The following is a 6,000-nucleotide window of genomic DNA, read 5'->3' on the forward strand; positions in this document are numbered from 1 at the left end:
CCACGAGACTCAGAGGGCCATAGAGACGGGTTCACAGGTAGATGCCGTGTTTCTTGACTTCCGCAAGGCGTTCGATACAGTTCCCCACAGTCGTTTAATGAACAAAGTAAGAGCATATGGACTATCAGACCAATTGTGTGATTGGATTGAGGAGTTCCTAGATAACAGGACGCAGCATGTCATTCTCAATGGAGAGAAGTCTTCCGAAGTAAGAGTGATTTCAGGTGTGCCGCAGGGGAGTGTGATAGGACCGTTGCTATTCACAATACACATAAATGACCTGGTGGATGACATCGGAAGTTCACTGAGGCTTTTTGCAGATGATGCTGTGGTGTACCGAGAGGTTGTAACAATGGAAAATTGTACTGAAATGCAGGAGGATCTGCAGCGAATTGACGCATGGTGCAGGGAATGGCAATTGAATCTCAATGTAGACAAGTGTAATGTGCTGCGAATACGCAGAAAGATAGATCCTTTATCATTTAGCTAAAAAATAGCAGGTCAGCAACTGGAAGCAGTTAATACCATAAATTATCTGGGAGTACGCATTAGGAGTGATTTAAAATGGAATGATCATATAATGTTGATCGTCGGTAGGGCAGATGCCAGACTGAGATTCATTGGAAGAATCCTAAGGAAATGCAATCCGAAAACAAAGGAAGTAGGTTACAGTACGCTTGTTCGCCCACTGCTTGAATACTGCTCAGCAGTGTGGGATCCGTAGCAGATAGGGTTGATAGAAGATATAGAGAAGATCCAACGGAGAGCTGCGCGCTTCGTTACAGGATCATTTAGTAATCGCGAAAGCGTTACGGAGATGATAGATAAACTCCAGTGGAAGACTCTGCAGGAGAGACGCTCAGTAGCTCGGTACGGGCTTTTGTCAAACTTTCGAGAACATATCTTCACCGAAGAGTCAAGCAGTACATTGCTCCCTCCTACGTATATCTCGCGAAGAGACCATGAGGATAAAATCAGAGAGATTAGAGCCCACACAGAGGCATACCGACAATCCTTCTTTCCACGAACAATACGAGACTGGAATAGAAGGGAGAACCGATAGAGGTACTCAAGGTACCCTCCGCCACACACCGTCAGGTGGATTGCGGAGTATGGATGTAGATGTAGATGTAGATGTGTTATGAAAGTACTCTGTTTAAAGACAACGATATATTGAATCCCGTAGCCATCAAAAACAAGTCGTTCTTGGCAATATTTCTTACAAATGAACGTCAGTTAATAACATGTCGACTATTGAAGCGTTCAGAATATCGTAAAATGAAATAAAACGTCTTTCATTGCAGAACATCAGCATAGCGTTGTTGGTTGAACAATTTGTAGCGAATTCACGTCCCACTGTGTCCATTTTTTTGCCTTCACGTTTTCTAAATCGTGATGTGACTTTCTTATTAAATTAATGGAAAAAATTCTGTAATATTCGATGTTATGTACACGTAAGAGCGCTGTCTCTCAAGAGGGTCTGATTCTGTAAAATTTTAAAACATGGTGTCCTCACTGAATGGGCGTGGAGCTTTCCTTTTTTTCTTATGCGAAGTACGTTCAGAAAGTAAGTTGCGAACGTGTCCAGACATGGCATGAGCAGTCGAAAATTTTTTGGAAATTTGTGGTAAGGTTCTATGTGACAAAACTGCTGAGGTCATCGCTTCCTAGGCTCAGACACTAATTAATCTAACTTAAACTAACTTACGCTAAGGACAGCACACACACCCATGCTCGAGGGAGGACTCGAATCTCTGACGGTGGGAGCCGCGCGAACCACGACAAGGCTATCGAGACCGCGCGGCTACCCCGCGCGGCAGGAGTCGGATAGGAACGCGCATGCGCAGATACAGAGAGGAGCTACGTGGGAAAAATGCACTGCAGTTTCAGTCTTGTGACGGCAGTGGTCACCGCACACTGCTAGGATTAAATGGCTGCTCTCCTATTGTCTCCTCACCAATTGCTAGGTTTTTGCAGTCATCCGATTTTTGCACGCTCAGAAGTAATCTTCGGCAGACACACTTCGCTATTTGTACCATGTGTGTGGGCACAACATTATGAGCGACACTATAGTCAGACGATGTTGCAGACAGTTTACTGGGGGATGAACCAGTACTCACGACGAGGAAAATAATGGCCGATCGTCGCTGGTGACAACAGGACTGAAGGAAAGTATGCGGCAAGCAATTTCGCAAAATCGGCGCTTCACAATTTCAGAACACTCTCGTCAGTGCCTCCAGATGTCTCGCCCGCTGTTGCACCAAATTGTCCCCTAGTAACTTGGTTTTCATAAATTGTGTGTAAGCTGGGTGCCAAGACAACGGGCAGATGATTACAAAGCCGATTGTCTGGCTGTAGCAGTGAGATTTCTACAGCAGTACACAGAGAAGGGTGCCGAGTTTCTCAACCATGTACCCACTGGCGATGAAACACGAGTGTCGCATGTCACACCAGAAACAAAATTACAATCCATGTATCGGCGGCCTAATGGTTCACATGTGAAGACCAAATTCAAGCAGACAGTCTCTGTCAAAAAAATCATGTGAACTATCTTATAGGATTGACGTGTTCTATTACTATGAGAGTTTTGACGGAGACCCATAAATGCTGATCAATATTGTTAGACATTGAAAAATCAGAGAACAAGAGAATGTGCGATGTTGACGAGAGGCATTACACTTGGAATAGCAATGCAAGATACAAAACAGCCAACGATACACGAAATGTGTTGCATACGTTTGGATGAGATCTTCGACCATCCACCGTATAGTCCCGACCTCGCCCCAAGTGAGTTCCATCTCTTCCGTCTCATGAAGCTTTTTCAGGCAGAAAGCGTTTTCCCAACGATGCGGAGGTGGAGATTCAAGTGAGTTCGCCGGCCGTTGCGGCCAAGCGGTTGTAGGCGCTTCAGTCTGGAACCGCGCGACCACAACGGTCGCAGGTTCGAATCCTGCCTCGGGAATGGATGTGTGCGATGTCCTTAGGTTAGTTAGGTTCAAGTAGTTCTAAGTTCTAGGGGACTGATGACCTCAGATGTAAAGTCCCATAGTGCTCAGAGCCATTTGAACCATTTGAAGTAAGTTCACGGCTCCGGACGTTGGCGGCAGACTTCTATGACATAGGCTTACAACTGATGGTGCACCGTTACGACAAATGCCCCAACAATGGAGGTGCCTAAGTTGAGAAGTAACCATGGAATCTATGTAAATATCCCAATACATATTTATTGATTAGTGGTGCATTTGTTTTCTTTATCGATCATCGGGTGTTACATTCCGGATCTCCTGTTAACAAGTTAATGGATATTAAACTTTTTATGTATACCACAGGCAGAACAACATGGTTAGCAGATGGACATGGTAGGAAACTGCATTTTAATAGAGGTAACGCAGGAATTTTACGAGCGCCCTTTTTCGTAAACACAGTCGGTGGTTTGCGAACGAAATATATACTACTGCCGATGGGAAAGCGCTGAGAGCGCAAATCACGTTAACCAACTTTTCTCACGTGCCAACGGCACCGCGTGTTATGAGGTTCGATTTCCCGTCCGCGTCCACGTTAGCGTTGGCTGCCTCGTCCCCCGTGAGGACGGCTTAAGTGTTCAAATGGACGTGGGTTGCATTAGTTCTAGAGAGATAAGAGGTCTGCGCAGAGTGGAGAGCAGTATCGAACCAGTCGTTTTATCGAAGACCACAAGAATAACAGGAGGAACAGGCAGCCGCCGAATAGGTTCTAAGTTGAGTTGCGCTCTATCAAAACAACAGTTCAGTAGTTTTAGTACGCTACTTAAATGTTATAGTAAAAGGTAGGATTTCCTCTAATATTGGTACCATTATATGGAAAGAAACATAAATGAATGTGTAATGGGAGCCGACAGTTTCTCTTCGTTTTTTTTTTATTGTTTGGTTGTTTGTTTTGCACATACTTAGAAATACACATCATTCGGTGTTAGTCCATTGTGTATTTTATTGCCTCACAGAATACAAATTCCATTTTATAAATAATAAAAGTTCGTTGATCATGTAACTTCTGCGCTTTTTTGTAACCAAGACAATTACTTTTGATACAAGTAGAGTTTACAAGCACAAACATAATATATACAGGGTGATTTTTTTCCAACATGTACAAACTCTAGGCACTGATCGATGAGAGGATACGGAAAAAAAGAGATCTAATGTCCGTAAATGCATGGTTTCCATGCTAGAGACCATTTATTCAATCATACTTTGTTACAGAGACTGCGGTCTTATACTCACTGCACCATGCCACCACAGTTACAGTATGCATGTGTAATTTTTCCTCCTATCTATGTAATTATGTAGTTATGTAGTTCTCAATTCGTTGGAGCAATCAATCATTCATAATAGGAAACAGTCATAACTCAGTCACTCAAAATGATTCAGAAATTTTACTTGTTAGAATGAAATCAGGCGATGACTCTTCTTCTCTGCAGGCTCGTGCTTTGCGGCGGTCATTGACATATGGTCACGACACACTACAGATACGTAGAAAAACTCATAAAGTTTTGTTCGGCTGAAGCCGCACTTCAGGTTTCTGCCGCCAGAGCGCTCGAGAGCGCAGTGAGACAAAATGGCGACAGGAGCCGAGAAAGCGTATGTCGTGCTTGAAATGCACTCACATCAGTCAGTCATAACAGTGCAACGACACTTCAGGACGAAGTTCAACAAAGATCCACCAACTGCTAACTCCATTCGGCGCTGGTATGCGCAGTTTAAAGCTTCTGGATGCCTCTGTAAGGGGAAATCAACGGGTCGGCCTGCAGTGAGCGAAGAAACGGTTGAACGCGTGCGGGCAAGTTTCACGCGTAGCCCGCGGAAGTCGACGAATGAAGCAAGCAGGGAGCGAAACGTACCACAGCCGACGGTTTGGAAAATCTTACGGAAAAGGCTAAAGCAGAAGCCTTACCATTTACAATTGCTACAAGTCCTGACAGCCGATGACAAAGTCAAACGCTTTGAATTTTCGGCGCGGTTGCAACAGCTCATGGAAGACGATGCGTTCAGTGCAAAACTTGTTTTCAGTGATGAAGCAATGTGCGAATCTGGGCGGTAGAGAATCGTCACGCATTCGTGCAGCAAATTTCAATTCACCAAAAGTTAACGTGTTTTGTGCAATCTCAAGGTTTAAAGTTTACGGCCCCTTTTTCTTCTACGAAAAAAACGTTACAGGACATGTGTATCTGGACATGCTGGAAAATTGGCTCATGCCACAACTGGAGACCGACAGCGCCGACTTCATCTTTCAACAGGATGGTGCTCCACCACACTTCCATCATGATGTTCGGCATTTCTTAAACAGGAGATTGGAAAACCGATGGATCGGTCGTGGTGGAGATCATGATCAGCAATTCGTGTCATGGCCTCCACGCTCTCCCGACTTAACCCCATGTGATTTCTTTCTGTGGGGTTATGTGAAAGATTCAGTGTTTAAACCTCCTCTACCAAGAAACATGCCAGAACTGCGAGCTCGCATCAACGATGCTTTCGAACTCATTGATGGGGACATGCTGCGCCAAGTGTGGGAGGAACTTGACTATCGGCTTGATGTCTGCCGAATCACTAAAGGGGCACATATCGAACATTTGTGAATGCCTAAAAAAACTTTTTGAGTTTTTGTATGTGTGTGCAAAGCATTGTGAAAATATCTCAAATAATAAAGTTATTGTAGAGCTGTGAAATCGCTTCAATCATTTGTAATAACCCTGTATATATATATATATATATATATATATATATATATATATATATATATATATATATATATATCCCTTTTAATCGTACAACTTCGTATCAGTTATCTTTTGTCATAAATCTCAATATTCAGATTACAATTCTTCAAACAATGCTCAGGCTAATCGGCACGAAGACAATCTCGGAAGCTTTTTTCTAGCAACTACCAGAGAGAGTACTACAAAGAATAATTATGCGCTCATGGCATAGCTATTGTATGAAACCACTTTGCGCATGGATTCTGCGAGTA

Source organism: Schistocerca cancellata, chromosome 9 (assembly GCF_023864275.1).
Source record: "Schistocerca cancellata isolate TAMUIC-IGC-003103 chromosome 9, iqSchCanc2.1, whole genome shotgun sequence".
Lineage (NCBI taxonomy): Eukaryota > Metazoa > Arthropoda > Insecta > Orthoptera > Acrididae > Schistocerca > Schistocerca cancellata.